Below are 26,845 nucleotides of genomic sequence, written 5' to 3'. Positions count from 1 at the left end.
ATAGATTCACATGCAGAATTATTAGAAGAATTTCCAGAATTACAAGGAACGGGAGAATGTTCTTTAGGAGAAGGAACTGAACCAATTGATGAAGCTGAAATGTTAGCTACACTAATAGCTAATGGATATGAACCAACAACAGAAGAAATTTAAATGCTAAAAGAAGAAGACAGATATCGATATAAATCATCGATAGAAGAACCTCCGACATTAGAGTTAAAGCCACTTCTAAATCATTTGGAATATGCTTATTTACATGGTGAATCTGAATTACCTGTAATAATATCATCTTCTCTTACTGAAAATGAGAAATCACAACTCATTTCTGTGTTGAAAGCTCATAAACCAGCCATTGCATGGAAGATTCATGATATTAAAGGAATAAGTCCTTCGTATTGAACACATAAAATCCTTATGGAAGAAGGTCATAAAACGTATGTGCAACGCCAACGAAGACTAAATCCTAATATGCAAGATGTAGTTAAAAAAGAAATTATTAAACTGCTTGATGCAGGTTTAATTTATCCAATTTCTGATAGTCCATGGGTAAGCCCAGTTCAATGCGTGCCTAAGAAGGGTGGCATGACTGTTATCACAAATGAGAAAAATGAGCTTATTCCTACTAGAACTGTAACAGGATGGCGTGTATGTATTGATTATAGAAAATTAAATGACGCTACCAGAAAAGATCACTTTCCCTTACCGTTCATTGATCAAATGTTGGAAAGATTAGCCGGAAATAGTTACTATTGTTTTCTTGATGGATTTTCCGGATATTTTCAAATTCCAATAGCACCCGAGGACCAAGATAAAACCACATTCATGTGCCCTTATGGTACTTTTGCTTACAAACGCATGCCATTTGGACTTTGCAACGCCCCTGCAACCTTTCAAAGGTGCATGATGGCAATTTTTCACGACATGATAGAAGAATGCATAGAAGTTTTCATGGATGACTTTTCAGTCTTCAGTGATACATTTGAATCATGTCTAGTTAATCTAGAACGAATGCTTATTAGATGTGAACAATCAAATCTAGTTCTTAATTGGGAGAAATGCCATTTCATGGTTAAAGAAGGCATCGTTCTTGGACATAAAATTTCAAAGGAAGGAATTGAAGTGGATAGAGCTAAAGTAGATGTAATTGCTAAACTTCTACATCTCACCAATGTTAGAGGAGTTAGGAGTTTTCTAGGGCATGCCGGTTTTTACCGACGTTTCGTAAAAGATTTTTCTAAAATTGCCACTCCTATGAATAAACTCCTAGAAAAAGATGCTCCATTCATCTTTTCAGATGAATGTATCAAATCTTTTAATATTCTTAAAGAGAAACTCACTAATGCGCCGATCATGATAACACCAAATTGGAATCTACCGTTTGAACTTATGTGCGATGCAAGTGATTTTGCAATGGGAGCAGTTTTAGGACAAAGGATTGAAAAAAGATTTCAACCTATATATTATGCTAGTAAGACGTTACAAGGAGCACAAACAAATTACACAACTACTGAAAAAGAACTCCTTGCTATTGTCTTTTCTTTTGACAAATTTTGATCATATCTCGTTCTAGCAAAAGCGGTGGTCTATACCGACCATTCTGCTCTTAGATACCTATTTTTGAAACAAGATGCTAAACCAAGATTAATCCGTTGGATCTTACTCTTACAAGAGTTCGATATTGAAATCCGAGATAAAAGAGGAGTAGAAAATCTCGCCGCTGATCATCTTTCTCGTCTTGAAAATCCCGAATTAGAAGTTCTAAATGAATCGGCCATACAAGACAACTTTCCTGATGAATATCTATTGAAGATAGATTATAATGAAATTCCATGGTTTGCAGACTATGCAAACTACTTAGTATGTGGATTCCTTGAAAAAGGATTGTCGTACCAAAAACGAAAGAAATTCTTTAGTGATATAAAACACTATTTTTGGGAAGATCCACATTTGTTTAAAAGTTGTCCAGATGGAATAATATGCCGATGTGTATTCGGAGATGAAGCCAATCAAATCTTAAACCATTGTCACACAGGACCAACAGGAGGGCATTATGGGCCTCAACTAACAGCAAGAAAAGTTTATGATGCTGGATTCTATTGGCCTATAATTTACAAAGTCGCACACCTTCTTTGCAAATCCTGTGATGCTTGTCAAAGGGCCGGAAAAATAAGTCAACGTGATGAAATGCCACAAAATGTCATTCAAGTATGTGAAGTATTTGACATTTGGGGTATTGACTTTATGGGTCCATTTCCAAAATCTCATAATAATCTCTACATTCTCGTAGCCATTGATTATGTATCTAAATGGGCGGAAGCACAAGCTCTCCCAACTAACGATGCACGAGTTGTAGTCAACTTTTTAAAACGTCTTTTTGCAAGGTTTGGAACACCGAAAGCTTTAATAAGTGATCGGGGAACTCATTTCTGTAATAATCAACTTGAGAAAGTTCTTAAAATATATGGAGTAACTCATAAAATCTCCACCGCATATCATCCACAAACAAGTGGACAAGTTGAAAATACCAACCGAGCTTTAAAACGTATTCTAGAGAAAACCGTAGGATCAAATCCGAAGGAATGGTCCATTAAATTGGAGGATGCACTCTGGGCTTTTAGAACAGCCTACAAAACTCCAATTGGACCACACCTTTTAAACTCGTTTATGGAAAAGCATGTCATCTTCCAGTAGAAATTGAACACAAAGCATTTTGGGCTTTGAAGACATGTAATCTTGATTTACATGAAGCTGGACGTCTACGGTTAAGTCAACTAAACGAATTAGAAGAATTAAGACATGAATCATACGAAAATTCGTTAATCTATAAGGAAAGAACAAAGAAATGGCATGATAAAAGAATCAGAAGTTCAAAAGAATTTAAAGAAGGAGATAGAGTTCTTCTTTTCAATTCACGATTCAAGCTATTTCCTGAAAAATTGAAATCAAGATGGTCTGGACCATTCATAGTCAAATGAGTTTTCCCATACGGAACGATAGAATTAATAAATTCAAATGGGATTGAATTAATAAATTCAAATGGGTGGTCACAGAGTTAAACATTACATACATGGTCCGATAGAAGTTGACAATGAAGTTAATCATAATTTCACCACCCAAGAAAACCTTCAAAATGAAAACATAAATATGTTATCAACAACATATGATAAATCAAAATTAGAATATAGGGAGGATTCAAATTTGAGTGATGAAGAAGAATTCTTATACAAACCTCCCATTCCAAGAAACGAAGAAAAATGTGAACAAGAAGTTCAAATAGAAGTGAAAGAACCAAGAAAAGAACACCCGAAAAAGGTTTACAAACCAACTCGACTTACTAAAGCAGGAGACCCGGGTGAATTTATCATTTCTTGCTTGCTTAATGATGGTGCTGTATATAATGGACTCGCAGATTTAGGAGCAAGTGCAAATATTATGCCTCTTTCCTTATACAAAAGATTAGGCATGGGTAAATTAAAACCAACCAAAATAGGTGTTCAATCATTTGACCAAACTATTAAACACCAGGTTGGAATAGCAAATAATTTACTTGTTAACGTGGGAAGTTTGCCCTTTGTTGCAAACTTCATAGTGATTAATATGGAGGAAAACCTTGATATTCCTCTAATTCTAGGTCGCCCATTTTTAGCAACCACCGAGGCATTCATTGATGTAAGAGAAGGTAGAATGACACTTAGGGATGGTGATACATCGATCACCTTTGTGAACCGAAAGTTTAGATCTCCACCAACCAAAACTGTTAGACCAATAAAAACGCATAAGTGTAGGGAAGATGAAGAAACACTTAATGATGATCCAATCACAAAGAATGCCGTTGATGATACGAAATTAGATGAACCCATTTTTAACAGTTCAACGAAGAAACTTTATAAACGGATTCACGATGCTAAGATTAAAGGAAACTTTAAGTTATGTAAACGATTAATATCCAATTTATCGTCAAAAGAAAAGGCGATGTTAGTTGAATTTGTGAAAGTTACGGAGGAAATCAACAAATGGATTAAAGTAAAAGTCAAAGATATACAAGTTGTTGATGATTCAATTGAAAATAATGTTAATCACAATTTCAACTAAGTATAGGGAGGTTTATGTATTTCTGTTAGAGTTAGATTTTCTGTTTTCGTGTAGTTCTCGAAAATGGAACTCAAATGGTCTTTCCCTAGCAGACCCTAAAGAACTAGTCTTCTCCCCCCATTCTGAATTTTTATTTTTTTTTAGGTTTTTACGAAATGAAGACTTCCTGTGAATTAAACCATGGTCTAATGCTACACACTTTTATTACTAAACGTAATAATGACATACTTCCGAGTATCAGTAATCAGAGAAAGATTGAACGGAGTAAGAAAAGAATCTAGATGCGAAGATAATAAGTTACAATTTGGTAAAGGAAAATCAAAATCTGCAGCGAAAAGAAGAGCACGACACCTTGAAAAATGTCACAAATGCAGAAAATGGTCACATGGAGGTAAATGTTCAAATAATCAAACTTATTCAAACACCGAATTTGTTACTTTATGCAGAGACGGACCGTTCATATGTTTAGAAGAAAAAACACTGAATGCTCGAGGTTACGCCTATGTAGCTATGGAAAACCAATTAAACCGACTATCTTATGAGTGGGATAGATCATATCACTAAGAATACTATCTCACAGGTAAGTCTGTACAGTTTTAATTTTTATTTTTATTTTTAACCTTTTGATAATAAACGCTAATTTGTTCGCTATAAAGTATTAAATTGGTATTGAATAAAATTAGGTTTGGGGACCGAAATTATTGATATCATTCAAAAATTTATTTCATCACTGCGAAATTTAACGTTTATTCTTAAGGTATAAATATCTTTAATCAATCAACCCAAAATATTTCAAAAATTCGTCATGAGTTAAATTAGGTCATGGAACTGAAATTACTTTACCGAAAAGAGGGGCGCATATTTTTGATAATATTTGATTGATTAAAGTGGGATAAAAGCCAAAAAGATTTTTAATTTTATTTTTACCATGTTTTTAAAATTAATATAAAAATCTTAAATTAATATTGTAAACTTTTTAAATTAATAAATTTAAAATTGTTAATATTTGAACAATTGATATTTTTAAGTTTGTATGTATAAAAACAAAAATATAATATAAGTTTGGTGTGAATTTATAATATGAATTTTTAATTAAGTTTGGTGTGAATTTTTAATTTTATGCATTTTTAAATTTAAGTTTGGTGTGAATTTAAAAACAAAAATTTACTTTATTTCGTTAAGTTAAAAATATGATTTTTAAAATTCTTCGTGAGTTGAAGACTAGGTCTTTGAACCGAAATTGCTTTACCCGAGAGAGGGACGAGAACTTTTATTATCATTATTTTTAATCTTATTGAATTAAAGTATGTCAAAAACATTAAAAAATCCAAAAATCTAAGCTTTTAAAACCACGCTTTAAAAAGACAAATTTTAAAATTTTGTCGAGGGACGGACTAGGACATCGTTCCGAAACGACCTCGTCCTAAATAACAAGGGAAACAAAATTTTAAAATTAATTACTTAATTGTTTTATAAGTTAAAGATTGTGTAAAAAAAATAAAAAAAATAGCACCGCGACTCGCGGAGTTTGTAAAGGGTATATGCCGCGAGTCGCGGAGTTTGAAAAATCCAGAAAAAATAAAAAGGCCGATCAGAGAGTCACCAACATAACAACTCAACCCAAAACTGCGAAAACACACACAATAAAACTCCCAAAATCGAAATTTTTCACCGTTTTTCATCAAATTTTTTACTAAAATCATGTTGAGAAGGATGCTATCAAGGAATTACTCAAGAAAAACGGTAAATTTCTACACCTAAACACCATTTAATCCGAAAATTAGTGTTCTTGAGCAAATTTTATACCCAATTCGATTTTGATGCTTTTTAATGTAATTATGCTTAAATTGCTTATGTATTATGCTTGTATAACCTAGATTGATGCTATCTAATATAATTAGAAGCCTTAGACTTCAAATTTTGAGTAATCTAGGGTTTGTGTTCTTGAGCAAATTTGGGGCTTTTTGATATAAATAGGTTATGGCCGACTTTTGTCATGAATTATTGCTAAATTGAGTAGTGTAACATGTTTAGGTAGTTAAATAATCCAAACTTTGAGCCTAAACATGATTTTTGAGAATTAAAGTGGACTTTTTCAAGTCTAAAATTCATGAACTTGATTTTTGAGAGATAATGCCATTTGGAACTTATTTAATTGCTAGTAATGATTATTTTGACATGTTATTTAAGTTGAATGCTTATGAACTTGGCGAACATTTTCGTATATGCTTATTTGAAAAAGTGTAGATTTGATAAAAATATGAAAATAAGCATAAGTTTGATATAAATTGAACATGTCATTGTAATTATTTTGATTGATGATTTTGCTGACACTAATGCATATTTAGATGCACAAAAATTGTGTTTGATGTGTTTTGCAGACTGAAAGGGGTGAATCTTCATCCTAAGCTCGCAATGCTCCTCCTGAGAATGCGGCACAACAGGATGTTGATAGCTATTATAAACAAGATATACCTCATCCAGTTATGACATTTTCAAATATGCACTTGGAAGATTTGCACCCGAACTTGAGATTTGACAGACGTTGGATAGATTATCCAAAATACCAAAGGGGCTTGCATACTCTTCATTCTAAAGCTGTTGAAGTACCTAGGGTAATAGAATGGGCACCGTTAGAAGCTGTAGAATTAGCCGAGCCAATTAGGGAATTGCTTGTACAGAGGTATGGTAATTCTACTTTTAACGATTGGGTACGTTTATTCAACATGCGTAGACCTGTATATAAAGTATGGTGTGAAGAATTATTGTGTAGTATAGAAATAAATGATCGGGTAGCTAGTTTAACCGATCGATCTTTTATTAGATTTTTGTTAGGAGGTTCGATGCGCCACATGTCTTTACTAGACATGGCTCAGGCCTTACGTATATATACGTCTGAGGAGTTAGCATCTGCCGATTGTAAAGGGTTGATATTGAACGGTAGGAAAATTGATGAAAATTTTGATACGCATGGTGTATGGAGTCAAATGACTAGCCATCACCGATTTAAAGGGGGAAATTACACTTATTTGGATATAGATAGAGCAGAGTTAAGAGTAATTCATAGGTTTTTAGCTAATTCGATTACACAAAGAGGTAAGAATAAGGAAAAGGTAAATGAACAGGATTTGTTTTACCACATGTGTATTCGAGACCCACAAAGCGCTGTAAGTATACCTTATTGTGTGGGTTATTATTTATCAGCTATGGTTAGGGGGATGAGACCGCACAGTATAATAGGAGGTGGTATATTTATTACACTAATTGCTGAGTATCTCAATGTGGATATAAGTCGGGGGGGATTATTAGTCGAAGAACCAGAACCCCACGATACAATTGGTTTAAATGTATACCATGGTACGAAGGTTTTGAAGAGGCCAAATAACGCCGCAGTACAATACCATGGTAGACATCCACAGGTTGAGAGAAACCAACAGCCAGGTAATGTGGGAGGGGGAAATGAAATGACAGAAATGCAAAGGTTTATAGCTTCATAAGAGTATGAAAATGCTAGACATAGAGCATTTGAAGATTGGCAGGTTCATCAAAACCAAATCATAGCTTATTGCCAACATATAGGTAGAAACTATATTCCTACTCCAACGCCCATATTTCCTCCATGGTCTATAGAGATGCAACCACCGTATTCTACGTATAACCCAGCCGAAGCATTCTATAACACATACGGTTATGCATGGAACCCCTACTGGTATCAGTATCATCCCTAGTCTATTTAGTTTTATTTATTTTATTATTTGTAATGTTGATACATTTAATACTTATGTTAATATTGTAATAGTTTTTATAATTTTCTAACTTTTATTATTAGATTTTAATAATTTTTGAATGTGGGGTAATATACCAAACTTCAAAAATATGTATATATGTTTGCAGTTTATCTTATGTACACAACAGGGTAAAACAACGCATTTTCAAAGACTGGCATTAAGTTCAGCAAAAGCAACTAATTTTGACGACAAGATGAAAAATAAATGTGATGTAACAACAAGACGGAATGAACAAATGATATGCACCATTTATCATTCAGCAAACAAACGCCAATATGTTTGGAAACTTTGGTAAAATTTAATCATTTTTCTACGCTAATCACCCTCAATAATTTAAAATTGTTACTGATTTCTTGCAAATGAGGGCATTGCAAGATCTTAAGTGTGGGAAGAGGTTAAATTCTTTCGGAATTTTAAAATTTTTTACTTTATACACTTGGTTACCATTAGAAATACTAGTAAAGCAGTAGTTGTATTAGAATCTAGTACTCTCTGATAATAAAGAACAGCCCTAGTCTTATATACTGACTACCCAATTCTAGTAAAAATTTTCAAAATTTTCAATTAAATGAACTCAAAATCATGTTTATACATATTTATGAACGATAAAACTGGGTGTTAACACCAAAATTATTGTTACCTCGGAAAGGACATAAATTGAGAAACAAACCAAAATGTTAGAATTCATTTAAGAATGGAATAGAGGAAAATAAAAAGGCAAAGAAAAGAAAATAAAGGCCAAGTGTGGGAAATTTTACCAAGTTATTCAAAATATATATCACATATTTCTGTAACAAATAATTGAAAATACTTTTGTTTTGAACGATAATTAACTATTTTACCTGATTTACTGTAAGAAAGATGGATCTACACGATGAATCAATTCCATCATTAAAAGGAAGTAAAGTCTTCCGAAAAAGAAACACGCTTCTTAATTTAGGTCATGAAGTTGTCGTCCAGACCAGCTGTAGGTTGATGAAAAATCTAGAAAAGTCATCACTAAAATCAGCAGGAAATCCACGGACCTCAGCATCAAACAGGGTCGCCAAGTGGTCAGATTTATCCTAACCATGAGAAGGATTTAACTCGTACAATGGGGAGGGCACCGTGCAAATTAGCTGGATAAGACTAATGAATCAGATCCCCAGAAAGAATAATCTCCTTAAAGATCAAAAATCAGCTTTTAAGACTGATATTACTCAATCCTAGAGATTAACCTTAAAGATTGAGAATTCAAACTCATGGAATTCAATGATATCTAAACTCGAGCTTGAACGAGAAAATATTTTGATCAAAATTACAAACCGATTTGTTTTTTAAAAACCCATTTTCAATACGTTCATTACCATTGAACGTAAAATCCTAGGAATTCACCTGGAATTCATTAGGTCACCTGAACCAAATTGGGTGTCAACCGTAAGAACGGTGGTTGCATAGCATGGTCGAAGACAGGACCTTGTGCCAGACCAAAAAATTATAAGGGTGAGCTTTACTATTGCTCCTACAAAGGATAGTAATTGCGTCCGACACGTTATAGACCATAATTAAAAGCATGTCAGGGGACATTGCCTTAACAGTTGCTTGTTCAACGCTTTCCTTTACAACCGGACGGTAGTTTACCGAAAGGTAATATACGGAGCAAGTATATTGGACGTGTTGCTTTCCCAATACAAGGTTAGCAAGTGGGTGACACAAAACTGAAAGTTTTGAGCTAAAATTTTCAAATCTGAAACCCACCAAACCCACAAAAAGAATTTGCAAACACCGGTGAAGGGTTATTCTGAAAAACTTATCTAGGGTAAAAGCTAGATTTAATTTTCAAAAGATCAAATGTTTTCATAAAGATCCAATTTCCTTAATGAATCTAAATTTTTATAGTCATGTGGGACTGTAAACCATATCGCTACTACCATTGTTTATACCGCCGTATAGAAATCACTGATGTACAAAGTGTGAAGAATAAAGAAGTGATTCTAGTATTTCAAGTCTATATTGCTTGAGGACAAGCAACACTCAAGTGTGGTAATATTTGATAATGCTAAAAATGAACATATATTTCATAGCATTATTCCTCAAGAAAGACAAGCTTTTAGTTGCAATTGTTCTATTTACAAGTGATATTCGTTTAAATAATAAAAGGTGAAGACAAAAGACAGATTCGACGAATTGAAGACGCAAACGACCAAAAAGCTCAAAAGTACAAAATACAATCAAAGAGGTTCCAATTATTGATAAGAAACGTCTCAAAATTACAAGAGTACAAGATTCAAAACGCAAAGTACAAGATATTAAATTGTACACAAGGACGTTCGAAAATCCGGAATCGGGACCAGAGTCAACTCTCAACGCTCAACGCAACGGACTAAAAATTACAAGTCAACTATGCACATAAATATAATATAATATTTAAATAATTACTAAAATTATTTATATATTATATTTATTTATATAATCCGTCGACAAGCTAGGAGCCAAGGCTTGGTGAGCTGTAAAAACAAACTCCGTGACTCGCGGAGTTTGAAGAAGGAAAGGGCCGCGAGTCGCGGAGATTCCCTGGACTCAAATCCCTATAAAAGGCAACGCAGTTTGATCGTTTTTAATATCCATAATCAATCTCTCTCTATATATGTATACGTAAATATTTATATTTATATTTTAATTTTAATTTCTAATAATAAGGGTATGTTAGCGAATGTTGTAAGGGTGTAAGTCGAAATTCTGTCCGTGTAACGCTACGCTATTTTTAATCATTGTAAGTTATGTTTATATTATTTTCATTAATGTCTCGTAGCTAATTTATTATTATGCTTATTTAATACCGAAGTAATCATGATGTTGGGCTAATTACTAAAATTGGGTAATTGGGCTTTGTACCATAATTGGGGTTTGGATAAAAGAACGACACTTGTGGAAATTAGACTATGGGCTATTAATGGGTTTTATATTAACTAAACAATACCTTGTTAATTTAATATTCAAACTTATAATTCAACGTATTTATATATAACCACATACGCTTGACTGGGTACGGTGGGCGGGATATCTATAAATACCAATAATTATTCATTTTACCGGACACGGAACTGGATTAATAGTTAATAGACTTGTTGAAATAGAGGTGAATTACATTCAAGGGTAATTGGTGTAATTGTTAACAAAGTAGTAAAACCTTGGTTTACACGCAGTGGATAACCTGGTGTATTCATTAAACAAAGTATTAAAACCTTGTTACAATTCGAATCCCCAATTAGTTGGAATATTTGACTTCGGGAATAAAAATAATTTGATGAAGGCTTTCGCTCTTTATATTTATGACTGATGGACTATTATGGACAAATCCGTATGGACATATTAAATAATCCAGGACAAAGAACAATAAACCCATGGGCATAAAACTAAAATCAACATGTCAAACATCATGAATACGGAAGTTTAAATAAGCATAATTCTTTTATTTCATATTTAATTTCCTTTATTTTATATTTAATTGCACTTCTAATTATCGCACTTTTATTTATTGTTATTGTATTGAATTGCACTTTTAATTATCGTATTTTTTAATTATTGCAAGTTTATTTTATCGCACTTCTATTTATTGCAATTTCATTATCGTTATTTATTTTACGCTTTAAATTTAGTCTTTTATTTATTTACATTAGGTTTTAACTGCAACTTAAGTTTTAAAAATCGACAAACCGGTCATTAAACGGTAAAAACCCCCCCTTTATAATAATAATATTACTTATATATATTTGTATTTTTATAAAATAAAACTAATATAGCGTTAAGCTTTGTTTAAAGATTTTTTTTTTTCCCTGTGGAACGAACCGGACTTACTAAAAACTACACTACTGTACGATTAGGTACACTGCCTATAAGTGTTGTAGCAAGGTTTAAGTATATCCATTCTATAAATAAATAAATATCTTGTGTAAAATTGTATCGTATTTAATAGTATTTTCCTGCTAAAATTTAATAGTATTTTATACCCCCTAGCTTTAACATCAGCTTTTGAAATATATTTTGAACTGCGAATACATGAAAGCATGTTTATTCTCAGGTATGAAAGAAATCTTCCGCTGTGCATTTGCTCAATTTAAAGATACTACTTGGAGTCATTCATGGCATATAGAGGTCAGAACCTCGCAATGGGACCATCTGTTAAAGACTTCGTCCAGGTGGATTAGGACGGGTCACTACAAGTATGTTCCCTATAATAAATGGGCATTTGTCTTTCATTATAATGGGTCACTAACTTATAATAATTGGGCTAATTAAATAGTCCACTAGCTAGTGTAGGGTGGGCTAAAGGCCAACAAGGTAGAAAGTCCAACAAGACTAACTAGTGTGCTCTAGTAAATTACTAAGCGTAATTAAGCATTCAAAAACCCAAGTAATTGTTATTATAAAATAACAATTAGTATTTCACAGTCGTAATATTCCAGTTACGACAAAAGTTAAACGTGTACACAGTACGCAGTTTGTTCTAAACGTCAAGTGACACCAACGGTCATAAAGGCTTTCGGGGTTCAAGTTAAGTACCCTACGTACTTAAAGGCACTTTTTAATATATAAACGAAAGTAATCAACATGTAGGAAGTTCCCAGAGTATAATATAGCTCAGTACGCATAAATATGCAGTTTCGCAGTAAGCACAAAGCACAAAAGCAAGTCGAAAAAGTCAGGTCGTTACACCCCATCACCCCCATCACCACTTAATAAGGTCTTATATGACTATATAGATAGATGGATATACAATGATAATGATTTTTGAAATTTGGAGTTTTCTCACAAAATAATTAATATAAATATGAAAAATGATACTGTAATATGGATGACGAGGAAGATTAAGAAATTAATTAATATAATAAGAATACAGTTGTCCATAAGCTTCTTTGTCTTAGTATTGTACATAAAAAATTATGTCTTGTGATATATGTCCAACTAAAAATTTAGTTTTACATAATATTAATGGTGATGGATATAAATCAAAACATTATATGTCAATACAATACATATTTCCATACCTTAACAAACAAAAGTAGTTTTATGTTAGTATGTTAATTCAATAGAAGTACATATTCATGTACACTTTGTAAAGTTGATGGTGATGTTGATATTATAAATGTTTAATGAGTAAAAACTAGTGTTGAAGGAATAAAAAGTTATGTTGTTTTATGTGATGTGTATAATGAGAATGAAGTTTTTATTTTATAACTAAATTGATATGAATTAGATGTATAATCATGGTAAGGATTAAGTGTAAGTACTTTTCGATATTTATATGCTAATGTAGAAATGAGAATATTATTAGAGTTAATTTTATATTGGAAACTAATATACTTAGGAAATGAGTCATTAAACTTGATTCAATTAAATGATTTAGATTACCCCATCCAAAACACTTCTTTATTAACTTCTTTTTGGAATCAAAATGTGCCTTCTTTGAGTCCATTGTGGTTCGGACATGATTCTCGGGTCTTCGGTAGAATTTCTTGAATGATCGAACAATAAATGCAAGTTTTTCATCATCTTTTAGGATATCATCTTCATCCTCTTCGTATTCGCCTTCTTCACTTGCTTTGGCCTTCAAAACAATTGACTTATTCTTTTCCTTTTTGACTTTGTTCGCTTTTTCATCCTTGTCTAGGAATGACCTCATGGACTTTGAGATTTCCAATGAACTCATCATTAGACAATTTTTTCAAGTCCTTTGACTCATCTATTGCCGTTACTTTAGGTCTCCATTTTGAGGGTAATGCTCTTAAGAATTTTCGAACATATTGCTTATTTGTATAGATAGTACCTAAAGCTTTCAAACTTGAACAAATATTGTTAAATCTAGAATAAGAAATATCAATTTTTTCATCATTCGATATCAGAAATTGTTCATACTGAGCTACGAGTAGTTCAATTTTATTTTCGATGACTTGCACATTTCCTTGATAAGTAACTATTAAACTATCTCATATTTCCTTTGCACTCTTAAACATAAAGACTCTTTTATATTCTTTTCTAGGCAAAGCGTTAAATATGACTAGTTTAGCTTGATAGTTTTTCCCTACACCCGTTTTATGTTCTTTGGACCAATTATCTTCGGGTATAATTATTCTACTTTTCTTATCCTCACTTAGTGTTAATGGAACATAATCGCCCTTGGTAATTATGTTCCAAACATCTATATGTTTAGCACAGACATATGTTTCAATTCTTTGTTTCTAATAGCAAAATCCTTCACTCTCAAGTAGTGGAGGTCTTTGCATAGAGGAACCTTCACTATAGCTCAAGTTCTCAAATTTTTGTTCCATGATCTTTAACTCAAATGTAAGACCCAAGTGTAAATGATACATAATTGTGTATATAATTAAAAAGCTGGCGGCTTCTATTTCAACATGGGGCCGCGGCGCGGCGGGCGTCAGGTGGAAACTCCTTGTTTAATTAAATTAAAGAAGGGCATTTTGATACTTCCACATGATGGACGACTTTAAGGCCCCAAGATTAGTTGGTGGGTGTCATTACGTCCTTTCCATCTACTTTTTCCCTTCCACTTCAAGTTTAGAGAGAGAGAGAGAGAGATTTCTAGTGTGAGAAAGCTCAAATCAAGAAGGAAGAAGTTCGATTCGGGTTTAAGCACGAGTATTAAATTTGTTCATCTAGTCACTAGCTACGTTTTGATTGTGGTGGTAAGTCCTAATCTTGATTTCCTTTATTTTGATAGATTAAGGGTTAGGGTTTGAGCTAGTGTTGAACATGAAACCCATTTGTTGGTAATTTGGGGGATTTTGGGTAAGTTTGAGTCATGAGCACTCAAGAATGACTAACCTAGGGTTTCAAGAGTTTAAATGATGTTTATGGGTCTTAAATGGTTGTAAATCACTAGCACACCTTGTTGATTTTGTAAAAGGGTGTTAATTGGGTACGTTGTGACCCAAATGGGTGTGCTAGCCTTGAAATGGGTCGAATGAGCCTTGGGTGACCTAAGTTGTTAAATGTGTATGAAAACACACTAACCTCGCATTAATAAGTGTATTAAGGCCATGTTTGGCTAGTGTTAGGGTTTTGGTAAAGTTGACCCAATATTAGGGTTAAGAGTGCAAATGGGTCGAAATTGCACTATGGGTCAAATAACACTAAGATGATGAGTAAGTTGGTTGACCAACTTGATTGTGTGATTAATTATATGCATAATGTAATGGGTACATTACATTGAAGGTTGCAAACTTGATTACGATTCACAAAAGGCTTTAAGGTGAGTGGAATAATTATATATGTTTGTATATGATTAATTTGCTTGTGGGGTATGGGTTAAAGTTCGATGTTGATGATACCATGTCCTAGAGTATATTGTTTGTTTTAGTGAGGGTTAAAGTTCGATATTGATGATACCTCATGTATGGATTTAAAGTTCGATGTTGACGAAGACATACCCCTATTGTAGTGACATTTGATGAGGGTTTAAGTTCGATGTTGACGATACCTCATATGTGGGTTTATGTTCGATGTTGACGATACCACATTAATTCTTTCGATGAGGGTTTAAGTTCGATGTTGACGATATCTGATATGTGGATTTAATTTCGATGTTGACGGTACCACATTAATTCTTTCGATGAGGGTTTAAGTTCGAAGTTGACGATACCTCATATGTGGGTTTAAGTTCGATGTTGACGATACCACATTTATCGGGACGGATGGGAATTAAGTTCAATGTTGACGATACCATTCGTTGGGCTAGCCTTGAAACCTTGAATATTAATGGATGTTGAGAACATCAATGTTTTACGTGATGTAGTGTAGCATATTGTATTACTCGTGTTATATGCTATTATTGTGCTAGCTTATATTATCATAGATTTAGCGTTATACTTTACGATGGTATGCTAATTAAAATGCTAGCGTGTATGAGGTAATTGGGTAAGTGATTGCAAGTAAGTAGGTTGTATATGTATGTGTATAATTATTGCATTCACTAAGCGTTTGCTTACCCCTCTCGTTGTTTACCTTTTTAGGCTCCGGCGTGGATAAAGGCAAGGGTATTTGCTTGGATTATCGGACTCCTTAATGATTATGCTAGTGTATTGCTTTTGAACTTTGACCTAGGTTTGGGTAGTTTAACCCCAAACGCCATGCTCGGGTTTTTGTTTGGTAATTAAACTTGTCGGTCGAAACTTATATTTGATGTGTAAGTGAGCGTATGGAGCTCGGTGGTCAAATACTCGATTTGTGGTTGTTAAAACATGTAAATTTTATTTACTAATGCGGCGGGAAGCCATTGTGTTGATATATATCGATTACTTCGAAATTCGGTGTTGTATAATTTTTGTACAAGTTAAAATCAGGTCCGGGGTTGTGCCGCGCCGCGACCCCTTTGGAGACCGCCGCGAGATTTAACGCATTTTGGTATCAGCTTTTTGATGGTCTCTAACCTTCAGTTTCCAGCTTGGGCCGCGCCGCGGCCAGATGGACCGCGCCGCGAGAATTGCCTGACAGGTTTGGCCTGTCCTTTAAAAAAAAATGTTTTACGATGTTTAACGGGTTGGGTCGTTACAAGTGGTATTAGAGCATGGTCTAAGGGATTTAGGTGACTTGAGATAGGTGCCTAGACTTAGACTTTATTGTATATGCGCTTTATGCGGGACTTGTAGGATTTCGGGTCGGACCGGGATTGGTTAGTGCATAGGTTTAGGTGAACTAACGTTGCGCTAATTTTTTTGTTTGTGTTTGCAATCATCAAGTGAGATAGACGTTGTACTAGCAAGTTGATGCGACGTGCTCCCGTAACAATGATTAGCTACCATTGTTACGGGTGCAAATCATGTCGAACAAGCGATGTACGGTGAATGTCAAGCAAGATGGGGCGGCGTGGCATATATATGTCATTTCCTTTTTGTTTCATTGTTTAATCTATATGCATTATTTAGAATGAAGATGAAGATGGAACTGGAACTGACGCGCCTACTCATGAAAGGAAGGATGAGTTAACGGCGAGGGTTGAGGATGTGTTTGAACGATATGTCTTGGTTTTCACCGACAAAGTTAGGGAAGGACGAAGGACGAGTAACTGAAATGGTCCGAGACCAAGTGGCTAAAGTCTCAAGGGAAGAGTTTGATAAGAGGTTTCCCAAACCTCAAGTTGGTGGTGGTGAAGGAGTATTAGTGAGTTTCAAATCACATTCTCCAAAAACAGTCGATCACTTTTCGGGCAAGGGGAAGTTTGAGTCAAATGGTGCTCCTAGTAAGAGGGCGAGAAGTACGCCCGAGGGTGTTGAAAACGTGAATAAGAGGGTTAAGGGAGGTTATAGACCTACGTGCTATAATTGCGTACAAAAGGGTCATTTGTCGCGTGATTGCACAAATACAACTCCTAACAATGACATATGTTTTGAGTGTCAAAAAGAAGGACACCAAAGGTCAGAGTGTCCTGAGTTGTTTTATGATCAGGTAAAGGTGTAATTGAGAGCACGGGTAGCATGGAGAAGGGAGTGTCGGACTCCAGTAAGTCTAAATGTTACAATTGTGGGCAAAGGGGACATAAGTCTTGCGAATGTCCGTCAGGCGAGCTTGTATGTTTTAGATGTCAAAAGGAAGGGCACCAAAGGTCAAAGTCTCTCGGGTTGGTTGGTAATCAGACTAAAAAGTTAGGAGGTTTTGTGCCTACATGTTTTAGGTGTGGAGGACGAGGTCATTTGGTACGGGATTGTACGGGTGTACCTTTAAGCGCGATCAAGTGCTTTATTTGCCGGAAGGAGGGACACCGAATGTCGGAGTGTTCCGAATCATTTGACGCTCGGGTTAGGAGGTTGGATTGTGACTATTTGATGGATAATGAAGCACAGAAGTCCAACAATGTAGCTTCAGGTACTTTCATTTTTTGATACAATATGCCTTATTATTATTTGTTGTGTGTCAATGGATTCGGTTATGAATTTAGAGACTTAAATATCGACTCGAGATCCACTTAGTCTCGAGTGAACGTGTAGGTAATTAGTACCCATATGGGTACGGGGTTAGTAATTTTGATGACGATGCACTAGGGCGGCGCTTGATTCATTGACTCATGAGAGTGCGGCCTGGGTGCGAATGCAGCGTGGTAATACGTGGTATTATTGTGGGTAGCATTCCTAATGGAATTTCCCTACGATTGACAGTTGGATTGACGAACGAAGGGCGTAAGACTTAATCATTCTAAGCATTCCTTAGAATTGAGTGAAGAGTTTGGTTTTACCAACCTATATAAATGGGCTTTAGTGTTGTTTGATAACGCGTGCTCGCTGTGGTGTCGTGAGTTGAAGAACCGTAAGGTTCATAGGTTGATTATGATTGAAGTCATTTAGTCGTAAGACTGATAGCATCGGACGAATGGAAGAAGGTGATGTGGCGTACGAATCGCGAGATACTATACTGGTAAATTTCATATCCCTTTAACGAGATGGTTGTGCAAGATTGTCGGGAATGCGGACACGGACTTGACGGTCGAACAAGTCAAGGACGGTGTTTGATGGCGAAGATGTGAGTAATGCAATTGTTATGATAACATTGATCACTCTTTTTCCAAAAGATAAGCAAAGGAGTATTATAGGTCGGTTTTATGGTGAAATGAACTCGCGAGAGTACGTGGGCTATGATCGATGAGGAGATTGGTCGTATAGGTCGATGTGTTGTGCCTTGACTCTATTGTTTGAGTCTGTTGTTGTCTAGACTTTTTGCGTTGTGGCTTTTGGGTCATCAAAACTCGGTCGAGTGAGACCCGTAGGAATTGTCAATTGTGTCGTGTATTTTTGCGCATGTATGAGTTTAACAACTAAACGTATGATGATGAAACCATGAAGGGCGTAGCCAAAATACCTATATACTTGTTGGATGATAATAACATGTTAGGTTTGTATCTACATGTAAATTTGGTGATTGGTGAGTAAAGTGTCGGGTGACATCCCAGCGTAAGGATTCGGTATTTCGACAGCTACGTGTTACAAAGTGGTGAGTGATTCTATAAGGTCTCACTCTTTGTTAACCACGATTGCGGTTTGACACGGTGCGTGTAGCGAGTGTTCATAGAATTTATGTGAGAAGGTAACCGTGATGATGTTTATGACGAAGTTGGAAGAGTATAGGCTTTGGTGTGTCCAAGCATCTCCTTAGGAATGAGTTGAAAGGTTAATAAGCTAGTTGTGCGACCTAGATGAATTGTGACTAGCGGTTGTCGCTAGAGAGTTGTGGGTATTGATCCGTAAGGTTCTTGGAAGTTGTGTGACTTCGAGTAGGCAGAAGACGCGAGACACCGAGAGTAGACCCGTAAGGGTCGAGCTCTTGAGACTCGGTGGTAGCGATGGGAGTTGCATAACACTGCATCAAGTGCCTCTTTATACCTGCTAGTGAAATGCTCCACTTCGATGGTGTGATTACTCTGTATTTGGGTACCGGTGAGAAACCCGAAGTTACAACTGTGGTTTACTGCTGTAATTAGCGGGCGTTAGCGATTGACCAATTTGAAGGATCGAGGTTCGAATACATTGTTATAGGTCCGTAAAGTATCATTGAGTATGACCAGCGTCGAGACCGATCATGTGGTTTGTGTAATGTCAAGATTTCACAAAATGTTATCACCTTGGCGGCGGGTGTACGGGATTAAAATCCTAAGTGGGGGAGTTAAGTACCGGAGATTTTGGAATAATCCCTATCTAGTAGACGTGATATTGTTAAATATGTTGAACAATGCGTTACGTGTTTGCAAGTTAAAGCCGAGCACCAAAAGCCGTATGGTATGTTACAACCGTTAGAAGTCCCGAAATGGAAGTGGGAACACATTACCATGGATTTCATTACAAAGCTACCAAAGACGGCGAGAACCCAATTTGATACGATTTGGGTGATAGTTGATCGGTGACGAAAAGTCATTGTTTCTTCCCATTCGGGAAACGATATCGTCGGAGACTTTGTCAAAGTTGTTTATCAAGAAGGTGACATGGTGATGCTTAAGGTTTCGCCGTGGAAGGGTGTTATTCGGTTTCGAAAACGGGGAAAGTTAGCCCCTCAGTTTATTGGGCCTTTTAGAATTTTGGCTCGTGTTGGTGAGGTTGCTTATAGACTAGAGTTACCCGAAGAGCTTGCGGGATTCATAACACATTCCATGTTTCCCATCTCCGTAAGTGTCTTGCGGATGACTCGACGTGGGTACCGTTGGATGAGATTTCGTTGAATAACAAGTTAGAGTATGTGGAGGAACCGATAGCCATTCTCGATGAGAAAATCAAAATGTTGCGTAATAAGGAAGTGAGAACTTTCAGAGTCCAATGGGGTCATCGAAGGGGTTCCGAGTTCACGTGGGAATCCGAAGAGTTTGTTTTGGTGTATCTTCCTGCTTGTCATGCGGCTTGGATTGCGAGGACGCAATCCGAGTCAAGTGGGGGAGAGTTGTAAGACCCAAGTGCAAATGATACATAATTGTGTATATAATTAAAAAGCTGGCAGCTTCTGTATCAACATGGGGCCGCAGCGCCGCCCTTTAGGTCGCAGCGCGGCGGGCGTCAGGTGGAAACTCCTTGTTTAATTAAATTGAAGAAGGCATTTTGGTACTTTCACATGATGGACGACTTTAAGGCCCCAAGATCAGTTGGTGGGTGTCATTACTTCCTTTCCATCTACTTTTTCCCTTCCACTTCAAGTTTAGAGAGAGAGAGAGAGATTTCTAGTGTGAGAAAGCTCAAATCAAGAAGGAAGAAGTTCGATTCGGGTTTAAGCACGAGTATTAAATTTGGTCATCTAGTCACTAGCTACGTTTTGATTGTGGTGGTAAGTCCTAATCTTGATGATAATGCTAAAAATGAACATATATTTCATAGCATTATCCTTCAAGAAAGACAAGCTTTTAGTTGCAATTGTTCTATTTACAAGTGATATTCGTTTAAATAATAAAAGGTGAAGACAAAAGACAGATTCGACTATTTGAAGACCCAAACGATCAAAAAGCTAAAAAGTACAAAGTACAATCCAAGTGGTTCAAATTATTGATGAGAAACGTCTAAAAATGGCAAGAGTACAAGCCGCAAAAAGCAAAGTACAAGATATTAAATTATATGAAAAGGCGTTCGAAAATCCAGAACCGAGACATGAACCAACTATTAGCGTGCGACGCAACGGACCAAAAATTACAAGTCAACTATGCACAAGAATATAATATAATATATAATTAATTATATATATTATTATATATTATAATTATACGCAGCCCACGTTTTAGATTTAATCAATGAGCTGGAATCCAAAGCTCCGCGACTGCGGAGCTATGAAGAACAAAAATACCGCACTCGCGGAGTACACAGTGATCAAGTGGGCCTATAAAAGGCCGCGCATTCTGCTCGATTCATCATTCCTTTTCCTTCTTTCTATCTACGTAAAAAATATATATATAATTTTAATTTTAATTTAAAGTTTAATAATAATAAGGTTATGTTGGCGAATGTTTTAAGTTTGTAAGTCGAAATTCTCTCCGTGTAACGCTACGCTATTAATAATCATTGTAAGTTATGTTCAACCTTTTTAAATTAATGTCTCATAGCTAAGTTATTATTATGCTTATTTAAATCGAAGTAATCATGATGTTGGGCTAAATATTAAAGACGGGGTTATTGGGCTTTGGACCATAATTGGAGTTTGGACAAAAGACCGACACTTGTGAAAATTTGACTATGGACTATTAATGGGCTTTATATTTGTTTAACTGAATGATAGTTCGTTAATTTAATATAGAGATTTACAATTTAAAGTAATTATAAATAACCACATACACTCAATCGGATACGATAGGCGGGATATTTATAAATACTAATAATCGTTCATTTAACCAGACACGGGGATGGATTAATATTCAATGGACTCATTAAAACAGGGGTGGATTACGTACAAGGACACTTGGTGTAATTGTTAATAAAGTATTAAAACCTTGGATTGCATACAGTCGATAACCTGGTGTAATCATTAACAATGTATTAAACCTTATTACATTTTAAGTCCCCAATTAGTTGGAATATTTAACTTCGGGTATAAGGATAATTTGACGAGGACACTCGCACTTTATATTTATGACTGATGGACTGTTATGGACGAAAACCAGATGGACATATCGAATAATCCAGGACAAAGGACAATTAACCCATGGTAATAAATTAAAATCAACACGTCGAACATCATGATTACGGAAGTTTAAATAAGCATAATTCCTTTAATTTATATCTCATCGCACTTTTATTTACTGTCATTTTATTTATTGCACTTTTAATTATCGTACTTTCACTTATCGCATTTTTATTTATCGTCATTTACTTTATGCTTTAAATTAAGTCATTTGTATATTTAATATTTTGCATTAGGTTTTAATTGCGACTTAGTCGAAAAACCCCCCTTTTATAATAATAATAATAATATTTATATATATATTGATACAAATTTAGTTTAAAAATATAGCGTTAAACTTGGCTAGCTCCCTGTAGACGAACCGGACTTACTAAAAACTACACTACTCTACGATTAGGTACACTGCCTATAGTGTTGTAGCAAGGTTTAGGTATATCCACTCTATAAATAAATAAATAAATAACTTTTGTAAAATTGTATCGTATTTAATAGTATTTTGCAATAAAAATATAACTATTTCATATACACCTCGCATAACATCAAGTATTTTTGGCGCCGCTGCCTGGGAACTCAACAACGCCGAAGCGAAACGCTATATAAAAAAAAAAAATTATTAAGTCTTAATTTACTTTTGTAAAAATACGTTTTAAAAAACAAAAATTATAAAAACGTAAAAAAATATATCTATTTAGGTGTTTTAATTAAAAAGTTTATTTTTTTTAGAATTATAAAAATCTAATAAGTAATTGTTAAAATATAAGTTTTATTTAAGTTATAATTTATAAAAACTAAAAGCAGAAAATATAAATTAAAAGTAAAAAAGTAAAAAAAAAAAAAAATATTAAGACTGAACTTGCGTAATTTAAGCCTACACCTCATCTAAGCCTGCATCCTCCGCACTCGCGGAGCAGTCTGACAGGTCAAACATGGTACGTGCATTAATTACGAAATTATGGTTAATTATTAATTATTATTATTATTAAACCTAATTAGGGTTTAGTTAAATATTAATTAGTTTTAGTTTTAATTAAATTTGTAATACTAAGTGTTTTTATTATTATTAATTTAAAATTAATACTTTTATAAAATAATAATATAAAAATAATATTTTTATAAAAATTGTATTTTTAAAACTTTAAGTTTTATTTTTAAATTTTGTATCTTTTTAATTGTTTATTCGTATATTGTATATTTTATCGTTCATAATTAGTTATAAGATAATTTTTGCCGTAGTTATTTTTATTTCTAGATTTTTAGGTTTTGCCGTAAAATCCCTTAAGTGCTTTTTCTATAGACTAAGATTTAGGTGCTTTAGAATTTTGCGACGCCGTTTTAAGATTTTAGTACTTTTTAAGTTATTGCCGTTTTGGATATAGAATTCCTTTTAAGCTTTAATAACTTTAGACGTAAGTTTTAATTTTTAGTTTTTAGACTTTTAAGTTACAACGCTTTACTTTCTTATTATTATTTTTCGACCTTTTATTTTTCGACGTTTTTCGACGCGCTCTTTTTCTTTCTCATTTCTACACTCTAGTTTTTAGGACATAGATTTTTTTCTTCAAAATTTCGATGAAAAATTATTTTAAGCGGTTAAATTGATAGACATCCAAAATTTTCTAGTTCGTAGTAATAGTTGGATTTGTTAGTGGCGAGTTGTGGGCTTCCGATTTAAAGGGTCCTGGCTACCTGCTGCATCTATTGGCTATTCGAAACGTGGGCAAAATCAGAAAAGTCTATTAATTTGATAACTTATATAATTTTTATCTCTATAACTAATAGGATATTCAGTGAATGCACCGAGCAAAACGTTCACCACCTTTCATACGTTCACCACCTGTAACTCGATCAAGACATTTAGCCAACATTATCGCCGTTGATTTTTCTTTTGAATCGTCATCTAGTCGACCAAGAACTCCAATTCAAATTTCTGATAATCCATTTTTTGAACCCGACTTCACAATTGAGAATCCGGAGGATATTCAGGGACAATTCAGAGATCCTGAACCACTAATCATTCCTCCTGAACCACAAATCACTCAACCAGAGATTGTCGAGGAAGAAACCATTAAATCAGAATCCTCTAGTTATTCAGATTCAACAAATTCAATCATGAAAAATCTGGAACCTCTAAGTATGGAAGACCGAATGAGGGCTAAACGCACTGGCCAAGGTCATGTAATTACTCAACCAGACATTAATGCGCCAGATTATGAAATCAAAGGACAAATCCTACACATGGTAACAAATAAATGCCAATTTAGTGGTGCGCCGAAGGAAGATCCAAACGAACATCTTCGAACCTTTAATAGGATCTGTACACTATTCAAAATCAGAGAAGTTGAGGATGAACAGATCTATCTCATGTTATTTCCGTGGACTTTAAAGGGAGAAGCCAAAGATTGGTTAGAATCGTTACCTGAAGGGGCGATTGATACATGGGATGTCTTAGTTGAAAAATTTCTTAAACATTTCTTTCCGGCATCTAAAGCCGTGAGACTTCAAGGAGAAATAGTTACGTTCACACAAAAGCCAAATGAAACATTATATGAGGCATGGACAAAATTTGGAAAGTTGTTAAGAGGATGTCCGCAACATGGTTTAGACACTTATCAAATAGTACAAATATTCTACCAAGGATGCGACATTACTACATGAAAAGACATCGATATAGCAGCGTGGTTCCATTATGAAGAAAACCGCAACTGAAGCTTACAAAATTATTGGTAACCCTGCTTCCCACTCACATGAGTGGCATCAAGAAAAAGACATCGTTAGATCATCTACAGTGGCTAGAGCCAATTCTAGCCATGACTTTGATTCCATTTTCGCAAAGATAGATACTTTCGAAAGACGAATGGAAAAGATGACTAAAGATATTCACGCAATACGTATTAGTTGTGAGCAGTGTGGAGGACCACATTTGACAAAAAAAATTGTCTTAGTATTGAACAAACAATGGAACAAAGAGAGAATGTTTCATACATGAACCAAAGACCTGGAAATAATTATCAAGGTAATTATCAACCGCCAAGACCAAACTACAATCAAAATCAGAATTATAACCGAAATGTTCCATACAACAACCAACAAGGTCCTAGCAATCAACAAGTATCTAATAATACTTACAACTAGCAAAGACCTATTTTCCAATTAAACCACCACAAACCGATGATAAAAAGCCAAATTTAGAAGATATGATGTCGAAGCTAGTTGAATCTCAAACGCAGTTTTTCACATCTCAGAAACAAACCAATGAACAAAATGCCCAAGCATTTAGAAATCAACAAGCTTCTATTCAAAATCTGAAACAAGAAGTGAGTAACCTAGTAAGGTTGATAGGTGAAAGAAAACCGGGGAGTCTACCTAGCGATACAAATGCTAACCCCCGAAATGAAACAGCTATAGCCATTACCACAAGAAGTGGTATTACACTTAAACCACCTGAAATACCTGTAAATTCTGAGGACTCTATTCCTACTACACAAGAACCACAATCTGATCAAGAAAAGGAAACAGAACCGGTAGTTGAAAAGATTAATGAAGATAACACAGTTAAGGCTAAACCTTATGTTAAACCATACCAACCACCGCTTCCTTACCCGAGTAAAATGAGAAAAGAAAGACTTGAAGCCGAGCAATCCAAATTCCTGGATATGTTTAAACAAATAAATGTCAATCTTCCTTTCATTGATGTGATTTCAGGAATGCCAAGATATGCTAAATTCTTGAACGATCTAATCACAAATAGAAAGAAAATGGAAGAACTTTCGGCTGTTACTATGAATGCTAATTGTTCTGCGGTGTTGTTGAATAAGATACCAGAAAAATTATCAGATCTAGGATGTTTCACAATTCCATGTTTTCTGGGTAGTCTTAGTTCAATAGAAGCATTGGCAGACTTAGGTGCTAGTATAAATTTAATACCGTATTCACTATACGCTAAACTAGACCTTGGAGAATTGAAACCAACACGAATAAGCATACAACTAGCAGATCGATCAGTAAATATCATAGAGGGGTAATGGAGAACATGCTAGTTAAAGTTGGTACTTTCGTATTTCCAGTAGATTTTGTTATTCTGGACATGGAAGAAGATTCTCGAGTTCCTCTCATATTAGGAAGACCATTCTTAAACACGGCTAAAGCAATAATAGATGTGTTCGGTAAGAAACTGACCCTAAGTATAGAGGATGAGAGTGTTACCTTTTCAGTTGATAGAGCTATGCAACAACCGCAATCTGTAGATGATACATGTTATTATATTCAAACTATAGATTCACAAGCAGAATTGTTAGAAGAATTTCCAGAATTACAAGGAACAGGAGAATGTTCTTTAGGAGAAGGAACTGAACCAATTGATGAAGCTGAAATGTCAGCTACACTTATGGCTAATGAATATGAACCAACAACAGAAGAACTTCAAATGCTAAAAGAGGAAGACAGATATCGATACAAATCATCGATAGAAGAACCACCGACATTAGAATTAAAGCCACTTCCAAACCATTTGGAATACGCTTATTTACATGATGAATCTGAATTACCTATAATTATATCGTCTTCTCTTACAGAAAATGAAAAATCTTGACTCATTTCTGTGATAAAAGCTCATAAACCAGCTATTGCATGGAAAATTCATGACATTAAAGGCATAAGTCCTTCGTATTGCACACATAAAATCCTTATGGAAGAAGGTCATAAAACCTATGTGCAACGCCAACGAAGACTAAATCCTAATATGCAAGATGTTGTTAAGAAAGAAATTATTAAACTGCTAGATGCAGGTTTAATTTATCCAATCTCTGATAGTCTATGGGTAAGCCCAGTTCAATGCG

Source organism: Rutidosis leptorrhynchoides, chromosome 1, assembly GCF_046630445.1.
Source record: "Rutidosis leptorrhynchoides isolate AG116_Rl617_1_P2 chromosome 1, CSIRO_AGI_Rlap_v1, whole genome shotgun sequence".
Lineage (NCBI taxonomy): Eukaryota > Viridiplantae > Streptophyta > Magnoliopsida > Asterales > Asteraceae > Rutidosis > Rutidosis leptorrhynchoides.
The sequence above is the reverse complement of the archived record's forward strand: the minus strand, read 5'-3'. Positions refer to the sequence as shown.